The sequence below is a fragment of the Onthophagus taurus genome, chromosome 8 (genome assembly GCF_036711975.1).
Source record: "Onthophagus taurus isolate NC chromosome 8, IU_Otau_3.0, whole genome shotgun sequence".
Classification (NCBI taxonomy): Eukaryota; Metazoa; Arthropoda; class Insecta; order Coleoptera; family Scarabaeidae; genus Onthophagus; species Onthophagus taurus.
Genome location: NC_091973.1, coordinates 5550782 through 5567076, shown reverse-complemented (window position 1 = coordinate 5567076; position 16295 = coordinate 5550782).

Here is a 16295-nt window from a genome sequence, read left to right as displayed (position 1 = left end):
GACGCGTCCAGAGCACACGCCGTCCCGAGCACGACTGAGCGTCGTCGGTGCCGCCGCTCCGACGCTTCCGACGCCTCCGGTCCACCCCCCAGCATGCGCCTCGACGCCCGGCTCCCCTTTTTTTTTCCTAAAACGGCGCTTTCGGGTTTTCCGACGTTCGCGAAGGGGTTGAGCCACGCGAATTTTTAACCAACCCCGGATCCGAATGATTATCGACTTTTTAATTAATTAATTTTCGCACCCCGCCACGCTGCCGCCCCCGATATAGATAGACACAGATTTTGAATCTTAAGAAGATTTTAATACGATGTGGAATTCTTCGATTTAATATTTCGAGTTATATATTTTTTTCGTGTATCGGTTGATGGTGAAGGATGATGTTTTGAAGTGGCACGAGTTTGGACACTAAGATATTTTTTAATGTTATCTAAGAAACTACGTGGCGCTTGCGCGTCTCATGGAAAATCGCTGCCTCCGGAGAGGCGGGTCCAAAGATAGGCGTGCCTCTTGAAGGTATGTCCCACCACCACTTCGACAAAGGGTTTACGCGAATTTTCCCGTTCAACTGAAACGAACCAGAATGGTATATAGAATGAACACGCCGAATTTTACGTCAAACTCTTAACAGAACCGCCGGTTCCACTCTCCAAGATTCACCTCGGACGGGACCCAAGCCAAGGTTATAAAATCGAGATTATCCCCGGAGGTAGGTGGATTTCTACCTGACCTCAAAACAATCCATCAAAAAGTTAATGGCGCATCCAACTGAGCGTGGTTCGCCCGATCGCGGCGCGGCAGACGTCCACAAAAAAGGAATGTTTGTAGATATCCTCTTCAGCGATCTCCGCTTGATTGAAATCCACTTCGTCGGCTACTTCCACGTCACCAAATTAAACCACCAACTTTTATTTTTCAGACATTATAACTTTTCTTTACCAACTTAAACAAATATTTTAAGTATTTTCAACCTACACTTTTTTATCAATAAATTACAAACTTAATTAAATCTAACTTTCCAACCTAACTCCATGTCCAAAACTTGTCTAAACCTAGTACGAGTTATGATTTTATTTTATTAAGTTAAGTAATGGTCCTACAATTAATACTATATGATCCCAAAGGTGCCCAACACATTGCACTACTTCGGCCACAACCTCTATGAATCTGAATTCGTTTGGTAAAGCCGAGTTTGCTTCCGAGCATCTACAATTAATAGTACATGATCCCTAAGATGGCCAACACATTCCACTGCTATGATCTACAACAAAAACCTTGATAAATCCATCCCAACCCAAAACTGTTTAATTCATACTGTAATGCCTCGGAAGCAAATTATTTTAAGTTTAGCCGAGGCCCTATACTATATCCAGAAATCCAGAAATAATTAATTTTCCTTTCTATTAAGTCTTTAACGTGTGTATGGTAAACTCCTTCCTTCTGGTTGTTTGTTTATACTATACTATATGTTGAATAGTTTTGGGTTGGGTTAATATTATTTTAGATGTAGACATAAGCAACCTCAACTTAATCAGAATACAATTAATACAATATGATCAGCATACAGCCGAAACATTGCAATGTGTTGTGATGACAGTATATGATTTTGTGTTATATGATCCAAAAGATGGCCAACACATTGCACTGCTTCAGCAACAAGCGAGCTCGGCTAATCATAAGATGGAGAATCTATGAGTTCGTTTGCTTCCGAGGGTCTACAATTGATAGTATATGATCCCAAAAACGGCCAACACATTCCACTGCAATGATCTACAACAAAAACCTTCATAAATCCATCCCAACCCAAAACTGTTTAATACATACTGTAATGCCTTGGAAGCAAATTATTTTGAGTTTAGCCGAGGTTTATCCAGAAATATACAGGTTGAAAGGAATCCTTGTTCATTAATTTTCCTACACCTTATGGCGTAGCATAAAATACTTTATTGTCATATTTACATGAACATGTACATATATTTCATATTTACATATAATACAATTAATAGAATAGATTGGCAATTTTCTTGGAGCATAGCTTCCACGACTAGTTTTCGCTTAACCTCTTTCTAATTTTTACTTAGATGTTCCATTAACAAGCGTGCGGAATGCGTAGCAACGTTGTACGCCGCTCTGTTGACAATTTGCTGGAAGGCATGGTCCGTCACTCCCAGCTGCTGAACGGCTTTCTTGAGGGTTTTGTGTTCCTCTCCCAAACCGCATACTGTAAGGATGCCCAGCTACACAGGGTAATGATGTGCCGCCCTTACTTCTTCTACTAGGTTTAAGTTGCGGGATTTGATCTACATTCTTGTGGTCCACCTCCATCACTGAGTTAATGTAGTATTTTGTTCGTTTTATTTTTTCCGCAATCCCCAAATTCTGGAGGTTTTCCTTTCTCTTTCCATTCTCTTGTTCGACGGATATGTATATGTCTGGTTTGTTGTGGTGTAGCTTTTTGTCCGTAATAATCTGTTGTCCTGCTCTTAGTGGGATTATTTTTTTACCCCATTTGTAGTCTGAGTTTATTGCCGCCTTGCCATATTGCAGCAACCTTACCACGATGAGAGTGTATGATTTTGTGTTATATGATCCAAAAGATGGCCAACACATTGTACTGCTTCAGGGACATCGGCTAATCATAAAATGGAGATCCTTGATAAATCCATCCCAACCCAAAACTGCTTAATACATATTGTAATGCCTCGGAAGCAAATTGTTTTGAGTTTAGCCGAGGCACTATACTATAAGTTGATTAGTTTTGGGTTGGTATTGTTTTGGATGTAGCCGAAAGCAACCTCAGCTTAATCAGAATACAATTAATACAATATGATCACCACACAACATTGTATGATTTTGTGTTAGTATTTTTAATACCATATGATGCCAAAGGTGTTAGAGTAGTTTTTCACATTTTTGGGAACATTTTCATGCAGATTTAGACAAAATCAAAACAGTGGCAAAACCAAAGTCTTTGGGGAATAAAATTAGAATACTATTTAAATTATGGGAATATTGTGTGCGGAAATCTAATTTGTCAGAATTTAGCATAAACATAATTTTCTGTAACTCCATAAACAAAATGATGAAAATTTTCAAAAATATTTTCAATTTAATGCAGTATAAATATTGAATGAAGGAAAATTTCGAAATCTAATAAAAGTTAAGATTTGTAAATAAATATTTGATTTTATAATACCACTTGATACTTTATTTGAAGTTTAAGTTAAATATACCTATATATCTATTTTTTAATTAAAAATGTCTTGTTATGTTTTTAAGAGTCGGAAGTACCATCTTTCTGATATGCCTAGAACGAAAAAATGCTGATGTCACAGTTTGGCAGAAAAGTATTTTTTAAGTACTTTTTAAATCGATTGTAAAGGATTGTGTGTGTAAAAGCAATTATAATCGTTTTAAAAATAAATAAAAATTGAGAGATTGTAGTATGAACGAAGGGCGTCACTTAATGGCTTATATTAAACCTGTAATTTTTAATCGAATACGAAAAGAAAACGTAATCTGATTGGATATCGTTCCAAATTCGATTGGCAGATAGGGACAAAGTAAACACTAGACGTTGAGATTATTTTACGAATTAGTCTCTTTGATCGGTTACCGACTGATGATGTAGATCTAGATTTTAATGTATTAATCACGCCATTAACAACATTATCACACGTATTACACAAAACGTTTTTTTTAACTATATATAGTAATATTGTATTTAGGATGATACTCGACGCACAACAATTAGCAATCATTATCCGAACAATTTAGTTGATTCGCGAAATTGGGTTAAATTATTATTCGGTAATTAGCTGTTTATCTACTAATTATCGGGAGAGAGATCACGTTGGATAAGTTTTTTTAAAACGATTCGCCGAATTTGTTCGCCGTGTAGCAAATATTGATTTTCGTCCAAGAACGGTAGTTGCAGCTTTCGTCAGGGTTCTCTCCTTGCTGACTTCAGACGGAAACCGTCTCTCGCTACTAATAATAATAATATGTATTCATTATTCATTTTAATGAGCTAATATAGCGTATTATTCTATTGGGCACTTTGACTACAGCACTGTATCCGTTAAGCGGATTTTCTTTAAGTAAACGCATCTGGAAATTGGTCGCAAAAACATTTCCTTTACTACCTGTTTCTTCCTAAGAGTCAGACACTCGACTATTTTTTTTAATTTATCCTTCAAATACGAAGCATGATTTTGTTTCTTATGAACATGTTTTTTCGGTTAATTGTTTTTGTAGATAGGAGACTTTTTAGATATCGTATTGGTAGTCGGCTGAGAGCGAGGTAGTTAAGTGGTGTAATTGTGAGTGTTGGTTGAAAAGGAAAAGTTGGAGGCGTTTGTGAGCGTTTCGCAAGCGCTTATCGCTTTAAAACGTTAAATTTTCAGTAAACTCCGACAAGCAACAAAAGTGCATCATCACAATAATTGTAGATAAGAATATCCAAGCTCCACTCAGAGGTTACATTTAATTAATTAAAGCGTGTTGTATTAGCTGCTGGTTTTCAGTAAATCTGTGCCAGACAATCGTGGCGATAAGATAGATACCCGAAATCTTGTTAGTGCGCTTGTAGAAAAATACTTTTGTTGTACCGCCCGAGATAAACGTATTTGCTCAGATTATAGATAAAAATCTTACCGTAATATAAAGGTGCTTTATATTACGTAGATCCAAAAATGACACTTTTCTTAATTTCTTAATAAACCAACACTTTTCATACCCTAAACTGCGTCCTATTTCCTTATAGACGAGGATCTCGTCTTCACAAAGGGCAGTGAACGAATAAGTAATTGAGTTCTAACTCCTAATGCCGCGCCTCGAGGTAAGTACCAAGTAATATACTTAGGCTATGGAGTTAATTGTTGCATATAGCGTCGTCTTCTCCGGGCCTATAGCTCTTTGTGAGCTACTTCGGACATTATTATTGGGGGCTAATGGATTTTAAGAAGGGTTGACACCATCTTTCCTGCTACCCGCAAACCTTTCCCCTGGATGGGAATATTAAATTTTCTTTGAGACTCCTACAAAAGAAATGAACACTTTTATTAAATATCTTTAATAATGAACATTTTTACATTTATAGAAATTTGGTTGTATTTTTTTTAGTAAAGAGATATTTTAAAGAAAAATTGAGGGGGTTGAAATGGGTGGAAACGTGCCCGAAGGAAATCGGAAAGTCCAAGGAGAGTGTACTGAAAACGCGGTTTCGTTTCGTGGTAGTTCATAGCGGTACCGATAAGGGGGCTGCAGTGGCGGCAATAAAACCGTAGCAGATGGAATACGAAGGAGCTCCTTAAGTTGGACGGAGATAATGTGGCCCGCGCCCGCCCGTATCAATAAACCATAACAGTATTTCAAATATTTAGAGCCGCGCTCTAAATATGCGTTCGCGTTCGCGTTCGCGGGGGCAGATCTGGCAGGATCGCGGGTGATTTGTAGTTTTCAAATGTTACTGCCGAGAAAGCGTACGCCCAGATTTCACCCTTGAGGGCACTTCAGGGGAGCGCATCGCCGTCTATTTTACTCGAACCATAACAGCGTTCAATTAGGCGTCCGTAGGTGCGGGGTATTTTTTTTTGATCAAGCGAGTTCCCCGGATTCTATTAGAAAGGGTAAAAGGACCGCGTAACTCAGTTAATACTACCCTCCCGTTACTCCCTTCCAAAAGGACTTTAATAACCATGTTGTTTCGACCAATTACAGATCACAGTTGATCACTTTTCCATATTACATTTTAAAAACCACCCTCCATTTTTTGCGATTCAGTGGCGAGATGTGTTTTCAACAAATTAAAAACCAGTTCTTAGAACCAGCACTTATCGACCGGACTCTGATGCGTGCCGGATCTAGTTTACGTGCAATATTTTATTGCGATTCATTCAAAGATTTCTGGCGCATTATTTCCGACCGTTTTTCTCGCGAATTAATTAAATCAATTAACGCCACGCCGCGACGATTGCCCCCATAGCGAACCGTTTACGTTCGGACAAGGTTAATTAAGCTGTAAAACAACGTAATTGATAAGGTAACCGTTTTCATCGACACCAGCTCATTCCAATAAATGAAAACATCATATTTTTTACTTTTACACTAGTTGCCATAAATTGTCACAACTGCATTAAATACTTTCATTATAGCTGACATGTATTATCTTCGCATTTCTAGTGGACGTCAGTTATGAGAGGGGCAAGAAAAGAAAGGTGTTTCTGGATTACCTCCTTGTTTGCGGCCGAGGGGTTGCAATATACAGGATATCCCGTATCTTTCCGCACGGGAACTGTTAAAAGTTATCCGCTATCCAATAGCGGACGACTTTGATTCTTTCCGTGTCGAATCTATTGGTGAGTACACGTGGGAAATGAGTTATGAACGGCGCGGCGGACCGGCCGAGGGTGGCATCGATTACCTAAGTCTGATTTACGATCTGCTATTGGTCGTTTAATAATAATAATATATATTTATTACATTAACCCCATTACATGCAAAAAGAATTACAGAAAAGAAACTACAAAATAACATACAATAAAAAGTAACATAATCAAACAAAATATCAATTAAACTAAATTTGGTGCTAAAAAGGACCAAGTCAGTTAAGCAAGAATGCTAATGAATATAAAAAAAATATAATACATCATAATGATGAATCAAAACCCAACCCAGCACCAAGTCAATTGTCACAGTGTCAACTCAAAAAATTATAATTTAATTGAAATTAAAAACAGCTCCACTTTAAGTTTTCTCTTGAATGCGCGCTCATTCTCCAGCCTCATCGGAATAGGAATATTGTTATAAATGTTAGGCACACAGTATGAAAAAGCTCGCCCAAACAATTTAAGCCGGTGCTTTGGTACTGTTAACGTAGATCTGTGTCTAACATTTATATTATGAATATCAGTACGATAACTAATTTTGTTATCCATGCAAGCGAGTAAGATATCCTCTCCCGTCTTCTGATTCCAAATATAAAACGAAGGCAAGAGTTCTGTAAAGCGAATCCTCGTAGCTAAAGATGGACAACACAAGTGTTTCGCACAAATGTAGTCTTAATTTTTGATGTAAAAGGTTTTTGTTGGAATACAATAGCTTGAGGGTGGAATAACCCGCCGAAGAAGACTTCTGACATGACTTCTAAATCACAAATCAGAGTCCAGGACAACACCTAAATTACGTACTACATCTGAAAATTGAAGTAGTTGGTTGTTAATAAGTATATTTAAGGACTGCCTAACGTTATTCGCCGGCAACCCTCTTCCGAAGACGATAACAGAGGATTCTGATACATTTATAGATAAGTCGTTCTGAAGCAATAATTCAAGATCAGAATTAGTTCGAAGTTGGGACATGCCCAAGTCTCTCCCATCAAAACCGAGGTATATTTGAGTATCATCAGCATACATGTGGGTTTTGCTATGCTTTAGATTGGAACAGAGATTAATAGTGTAAATTAGGTATAATATTGGTCCCAAGATTGATCGATAGCCAACGGGGAGAAACCAACATAATGAAGCACAGCAAGTACAGTCGAATAATTGAGGGAAAAAAGTCAATTAAGATGAGAGCCTTAACATTTTCCTCATCCAATCCACGCAAGATATCATCGGTCACATTCAGAAGAGCTGTAGTACAGCTGTAACCAGAACGAAAACCAGACTGAGTAGATGGAAGTAAATTAAAAGTATTAAGATGATCCCAAATCCTTACACCCACAATCCTTTCTACTACCTTAGAACAAACATTTAAGATGCTAATAGGCCGAAGATCATTTAGTCCTGAAGGGTTACTGCATTTCGGGATGGGAGACATTCCATTGATCAGGAAAGACACCCAGCTCCAAACAAAGATTGACACAAATACGGAACAATCACAGGGCAACACAGAAGTAACATCCTTACGCTAATGCCATCATTTCCAACTGCATTGGTTTTAATAGATTGCAGCGCACCATAGATTTCGTCTTCCGAGGCTAAGGAAAAGGATAAGGTAGTACAGATCTGAGGCAGAATATTAGAGTTGTAGAATTTAATAAGCTCTGCATCACCAGAGTTAGTAATTTGAGAAGGTAAAAAAGAATTGCTAGGAATAAGGCACCCCACAATTTCCTGGAATCACCACCCCTGAATATGTGAGATAAAAAAGATTTTTTTTTCACGTTGAAGTACATTATTGGGTTACCCTGTATATTGTTAATTTAGTATTGGTATGGTATCAATTGCAACTCCTCAACCACAAGCGGACTCTGCTTAATTAAGCAAATTCTGAGATTAGCCAAAGTTGCTTGCGGCCGGGGTTCTGCATTATATGTTAATGCGTTTCGGGTTGATATGATATTAATTGTATTTTTTGGTAGGTAGCCGTTTTTAATTTAGCCTAGATGACTTGTATGTATGTTAATAAAATTTTGGCAATAATCTTCACAGTTATAGAAACACTTTAAGAATGAAACTGCAAAGTCAATAAAGTTTAATAAAAACTCGAAACGATAAGCTACTTTCAAATCAGCAATTTATTAGTAATTATTTTCTTTTTGATGAAATATGTATGATAATTTTTATCTTAGATTTATATATACATATATATTTGGGAGTAATTTTTTTGGTGGTTTAAGATCTGGTTGATTTAAGAGAATAATAAATAGGGTCTATAGAAGAAACGGATTGAAAGTTGAGAACTTAATTTGAAACAAGGAGGATCGCAGTGCGACTTAGCGATCCGCCTTGAAGAATTATAAAGGGATTGTACGTAAAGTAATTTTTTGGTTGATTTACCGCCGGCAAGGGAGGTTTTGACAAATGGAGTGTCTAAGTCCTCAGATAACCGAGAAACGGTCGGCCGGTGGATTTGTAAAGATAGCGGCCCCGTTCCACGACGTTTATCGGCGTCTTTATCTCGCGCGCCATTGAAAACAAACATTTCCGCTTTTTTGATAAGGTCGAGCCGGATTAGACGTTCTAAGAGAGCAGCAACAGGAAGCGGGAAGTAAACAGCGGCCAAAGGAATAAAGGGCAAAAGAACTAAAGCGGATAAAGCGCTACGACCACCGCCACCGCCACCGGCAGCCCTCCTCGTCTATCTACCCGGTTGATAAATATTTATTAAACGGGTAATTGTAATAAAATTACCTCGCGGATCGACCTGATCTGCATCCCCTTGATCTTCTTGCGGAAGGGTCCCAGACCGCCGCTAAGACGCTGAGCGATAGGTGAGGCTTTAAGATTTAAGGTCGGTGACAAGGTAGTATGATCGCGCTAATGCTTTTACTATGCTCCTCAGCCGCAAGGGGCTGAATTAATACAGCTCAACACCGTATTACCTCTAATATGCGAGAGCACATTTGCCTACTAGACAAGGCCCTATTCTCATCCTCCCACATTCAAACAATTACTCTTCCTATAAACAATTTATAACATTGTTACTACACTTTGTACGAAACTCTAATAAATATACTTTTTATATAATACATATACAAAAAAGTTAAAAAAGTAGTTTTAATATATTTTAATAGATGGCGCTAATAATTAATAAGACAAAATAGGTAGATTTTTGTAATATTTTTAATAAAAACTTTCATTTAATCCTATCAAAAAACCTAATATACATATATTAAAAATCATGATAAAAATAAAACATGTATTAGATTTAAATTTAGACAACCACTTTAACTTGTAGTATTAAATTTGTTATAGAGATATCTCCATATAGCAGAGAAGAATTGTTTTTTTCGTAAACATTGCAAGTATTTTAAAAACCAGGACGAATCGTAGTAATAAATCGCAAAGTTGGTGGAAGACATGGTCCTTAAACCGAGTACATCCGGGATCTAAGAGTTCGGGTCGTCGAAAGATAGGGGAATATATATGGGCAGTTTATATGGCCGTCCTCAGATTATCTGAGTCGCGAATTTACATGCATGATATATGGTTTTCCTTTCGATGCCTGTAAGATAGCCGGGGGCCGGGAATTGTGAACCGGGAGTCTGGAGTAGAAGGCGTCCCGCGGAACATAGTGATTCCCGGTAGAATTCGCCGGGGCCGTCGCTTTGAAGGGATTATTTAATTGCTGGCACGCGAATTTCCTTAATACGATAGTTAGACTGCGAGGCATAAAGGAACATCTCTTACCCCTTACTTTAGGACCATTAACATCTAATATTTCCCGGTTGAAATCGTATTAGGCGATCGATGGGAGTATTATAAACGTTCGTTCTAGTAGTTTGAGGAAAGCCGTCTCCCTTATTACGCGAGCTCCCGCCGAGCGGAACACATTAAATATTGAACTTCTTGATGTGCGGATGCAGTACGTCTCTTGGATGCAAAGGAGAAGATTAAAAGTGGCCCTCTTTGGAAGCTGCCATTTTTTCCAGGCCGTCCAAATCGGATTGCGCCTAAGGCGAATTAGAAAATGGCGCATTCAAGTGAAATCTTAGCAATTAGTTCGTTCAAAGCGTCGAGGTCCGCCTCTTTTTTTCCTCCGACCCCTTTGCGCAGATTTTTCTGATACAGAAGCAAATCATTAGTAAGGTTTATCGATGATTATTGTGCTCCGCTTTGATGTCTTCTGCTCGTTCGTTCTTTCGCTCGCTTGCCTTCCGCCAACTGAAAGCCTTCTCCGCATTAAGTTGAGAATAAAGCTTCGCATTACCATCACTCTAATGATACAAAAAATACGCGTTCTTAAAACTGCCGCACCTTTAAAATATCAAACGTCTCAAAAATCTTTTTCAAAGACACCTTACAGGAATTATTCAAATTTGTCTTAATTATCTAATTATTCAAAATTAAGCTGTTTAAGGTGTAATTGATACATGTTGACGATTAGTTAAAAATCGAATGAAAAAGTATTGGGTTTACTAATTGGGTGTTTGAATTGAGGGTTACGTCGCATGTTTGCCCACAGGTCGGTTAGGTCTTTAATCTCGCGGAAAGGGAGCGAAGACGGTTTGCCTTTGGTTGCGGTAGATCTTTCATTCGGTCGCATATAGCCACTTGGCGAGTAGATTAAATGAGTGCGGCCCTTATTTTTGCATCGTCGCCGAACGAGAAGAAGTCGAATCCGAGCAGTCAATTACCAAAGTGGCAGAGCGGCGCAACGGGGACAGACGCGATCGGGTATAGATATAGAGGGCGAGCTTTGAGCGCTTTTGATCCTCAACAAGGAGCATTTTTGCGGCGTTCGAGTGGAAATTTTGCTATTTGCCTTGCCGGAGCGCGGCAGAGGCTATGTGTGCTTATGTCAACTAACTCTAGTAAAGTAAACATTCGCCCCGCTCAGCGTCGGACTTTATTAGCGAAATTGACCTGCTCTCTCCCCGGACTCTCGTAATATAGCAAATTACACGGGAATTACTTGCCTGATCCTGCCACCTATCTCCCAGCGGTCGGTATTGTCGTGGCATTGTGGTGCCTTAAAGATTTGGCATCTTGGAGTTGCGGCGTTTCGAGTTCTTCAATCGGCGACGTGGGATTTCGCGTCGCGTAATCTTGTTATTTCTGGGTGCGATTTGGGTTAATGGCATGGTAATTAAAGTGAAAATAAATAGAGCGAATTAAAAATGGTAAAAGTGGGCGAGGGAGCGACGGAGGGCCGAGGCTCGTCTACGTTAAGCCTATGGATTTGGGAACGGCTCGAACGGTTGAGGAGGAGAACTGACGTTAGGAAATTTATGGCGCTCGCCGTTTGACTCCGGGCTCTTAGGTCGAGGCTTAAAACTTTAATGTATACGAAAAATAGCGACGACCTCTTCGAATTTCTTTAAATTCATTTATTTCGCGAGATTAAAATATCGTTTGCGTCCGCCGGTAAGCCTTAGTGCTTTCTAATATTCCACCCGTAAATAACGCAAAAAGAGGAGACCGCGAGCGCTCTCTATTTAAAAGGGCAATTGTTATGCAAAACGCGGCCCAGAGCCAAATCACCACCTGTTCAAGCTCGCCGCCGCCTTTATCGTTCATCCTCATCACGCGACATCTTCCCCCGGTACTTGAGACAATATAAAGCCAATCTTTTGTATTTGTTCTATTTTCAAAAGGACGACGATGCTCCCTGCATTACGCCCGCCGCCCAACAGAATTTCCCAACCACAGTCTCCAGACCAAACCATCGCTTCACCGCTCCACAACTCCACCGATCCCCAACCGTCGCGTCCCCCGGAAAGAATAGCTATCTAAAAGGTTTTAATACCGTATTTAGAATAATTGCTGCCATATTTAAGCTCACAATTTCGCGAATAAAGACCTCGGACGCAAACGAAATACGTCCGCTCTCCTTCCGACCCCCTTTCAGACTCCTCCTTTTCCGGCAACCCAATTTATTTACTCTCTTGCCTTTATAATTTCGCCGCAAAACCGCGTTAGCCGCGAATTTATTTCTTTAATTACACCCAAAACATATTTACCGACCCCTCCAAGACCAGAACACACTCTAACGAACGATCTACGAGATGCAAAATTAAGGGCGAAACAATTACTTTCTGGTTTTTGTCCTATTCAAAATGATTTCGTCATCATTACAAGTATGCAACCAATATTTTTATGCAATACCAATACTGTGATATTGGTTGCATACCTGCAATGATGACGTCGGGTACGATAATTAATTAACACACTAACACACAGTATTTGATTTGGATTTAGGTAGTATTTGGTGTTAAAGTAGATGCAAAGCGGTAAAGGAGACGTACGTTTCCGTTAAGCGGTGGGGCTTTTAAATGGAGATTAGTTGTGAGTAGTTAGGACGGAAATTTAGTCATTTAGGTTCCCTGTACCTTTTTCAGTAATGAAGGTGCAATTTTTCATTACGTGCCAAGATCAAGTTTGGAGGACGTGATCAGATTTGATCCGAAGGGTCCTGCTCGGACCGGATGGGGCGGTGCGGGGGTGGCGGGCGTAGGCGAGAGGCTATTATACTTTTTAAGCTCCAATCTTCGCCATTATACAGTTAGCTTTAGTTGGGAAGCGCAATTTTTGCGTCCCGGGCACGTCTTAGCAGGGCGAGATGCCTAAATCAACACGAAATACAAGTTATTCAAATTAAAAATGTAATTTCGGACCGAGGACGAAGTTATTACATTTTAATCCCCGCCCCCCTCTGCCCCACGACGTCGCAGCCTTAAAAACGTTAAGTAACCGGAACAAATCTCGCCCTCGCCCTCTCGCAATGCCCCCTGAATACATTAGGTGCCGAAGAAAGAGTTGCCGGATCGGTAGTCGAAGAATTACGCGACCATTATACAAGGATTAAGGCGAAATCACGCCCCGGCCCCTAAAGCGAAGACGGGACTTCAAACCGGGAGGCAACCGCCTCCTTCTCCACCATTGTCTCCGGCGGCGTCGCCCCGAAAAACGAGTAATTCCGCCCGATGTGCCATAAGACTATTAAAACTCTAAACGCAATGCGAGCCCGGCTTTCATTATTTGTAATCTCGCCGGGACTTATGGAAAAAGTTTCCATTTATTTTTAATTCCCCGCATTCTCTCGACCCTTTCTATTGAAGCAGCGCCACCTCGCTCGGAACAAATGTCCTACCTCTACGCTAAACCTCCATCCCAACCCCCTTCCAAATCGACGTTCAGACGTATCAATGAATTTTCTCCTAAACAATACTTTCTTCGAAATACCACATTTTATATTCAGAAATTTTCTTTTATACTTATAGTCATCTTCCTGCAACAGTACCTATGATAGATTCCTCCCTATATATCTTCTGATGATATGGACACATCTACGACTCTTGAGGCTATTTCAATCTTCCCGATTTAATCTTACCTAGTAGTCAATATTCAATTAAAACCAGGGATTTTATTGATTTTTTAAGTGTTCTTAATGCCAAACAGTACAATAACGTTAAGAATGAAGATGGCAGAATGTTGGATTTCTTGATCTCTAATTCTGACATGAATTTTCACATAATAAGATCTAATAATCCAGTTGAACCAGAAGATTCTTATCATCGCAGTCTTGAAGTGGAAGTTTACTACTCTACATCTACTAATCACCAGCGGTTCCCATCTTCTGATAACTTACTTCCATCAAGCAACTTATCCTGCATTACACAGGAAAAAATATAGAGTAAAAAACCAACTCTAAAATATGGTTCAGATCGGTCCAATATATTTAGAGTTATTTTTTTGCACTATATAGTGTAGGTGAATAGATTAAAATTTTACACTAAATAGTGAAAGATGGTGTTTATTAAATAGTGTAAAATCGTTACTCTATAACAGTGTATTATATGTAATCTAACTAGATGTTGTCGTGACTCTAATTAGATACATTTCTAATCTAATCAGTGTAAAATTAGCACTGTAAATTATTAAAGATTCGTTCTAATTTTACCCTATTAAGTGACAAAATATCACTAAATAGTGTGTATCTTTCACTTATTAGTGTTAATTTTTAATACGAAGTATAGAATATTTTTAGGAAGGCTTTAGGTTTGTAATAAAAATCAAAATTATAAATATATTTTTTTTTATTTTTACTTGTAATATATTGTTATATCTTAAATTTAAAAAAAATTAAATTCTTTTTATATAACCATACTTAATCCATTTTGAAGTTTCCACCGAGTCACCATGAAAACTGCATCTAATGAGTCTTCTATAAGTTTTCTGTATGTATAGTTGTACATACTTACCAATCTTCGCAAGGAACTCGTACGTAAAATCTTCCGGAAGTTCCACTAATTTCACAACACGAATGTTTGGCAAATATAATTAAAATAAAAATAATCGTTTTTTCTTTTTATATCCCGTAAATCAGGTCTCGAGACGCTGTCGAGTTCCGACTCGTTTAGTAAATGACCGTTAAATTTTAGCTGTATCACACCAAGGTTTATATATTAAAGATTGTCTAAGTTCCTATGCTGCAATACTTTGATTTTAGTTTGTGGGCGAGGGGCAAGAGCAGGAGTGTTTCGTGACGTAAGCGATCACGGATTGCGCACGCAACCTCATGGCCATGTGGTGCTCCATGCCTTTGTTTAATTTGAATTGCTTGGCGGTATTATTTTCCACATGTGACGTAATGCGCAATATGGTTGCGTACGAACCTAGACAACCTCTTATATATAAACCTTGGTATCACACCACATGTTAATCACGTGGTACCGACGTGTAATCCCGAGCAAAATAGTGCGATGCCTACGAAGTACCTGAAGGAAAAGTACAGTTTACATGTCTTGTGTAAAATTTAATGTTTTATATATTACATAACTTCACTAACATAAGTAAAAAAGAACTCTCGTTTAGAGAACTGTAAAAACTACTCTATTAAGTGAATAACATATGAACTCTATATTAATATTAAATATAGTGTACATTAGAGTTATTTTTACCATGTGATATTACAATTTTTACTCTAATTCTTTTTACCAACTACTCTAAAATTTTTACACGACACGATTTTTTCCTGTGTATATGATCACTTCTTTAAGTATGATTTTGCTTTCCCATACCGCTGTCAATGATTCTATGGATTGTATGATGCTCCGTAATTAATACACATGTCCCTATTAAAACCAAATCTAATAATTCTTACCCACCGTGGTTTTCGGCGGAAATAAAGAGACATATTAATATTAAAAAATTCTATCACAAAAAATGAAATAAACGACAGTTACATTAATTATCTTAACAACATACAAGATACCATCAAAACAAATCCGTCCAGTATATGGAATTTTCTCCGAGCTAAGAAACGTACCACAAGCTGATCCTCAAGATATTGTAAATGCTTTTGCCAATATGTTTCTACTGACCGAACTTTCACTGAATCTAATTTCAATCCGTTGCCATACTCTTTTCATCTCACTACAGAAGAGGAGCTAATTAAATTAATGGCAACATTTTCTAATAAGCATACTGCTTGAGATGATTTGTTGCCAACTATTATGGTCAGAGACTGCCGTTATATATTTGCTTGCCTTCTTAAATTTATTATTAACTTCTCCATTACGTCCTGTGAATTTCCTGAACGATGGAAACGATCAAGAATTGTGCCTGTTTACAAAAAGGATGATCGTACGTCCCTCTCAAACTATAGACCAATTTCGATAACTTCCAATTTTTCTAAACTATTTGAAAAGTTATTATATTCTTTTATGTACACTAGCACACGCCCCTTTGTGTCAGCTTCCCAGCATGGTTTTGTACAATTACCAACTTGGCTACGATTTCCAAGTTTATCTGTAGCACCTTGGATAGACGTGGGCAAGTCTGATTGATTCAGCAATTCAACTTCTGGCCTCTTATTTGCAACATAGAAAATGTTATGTTGCTTACAAT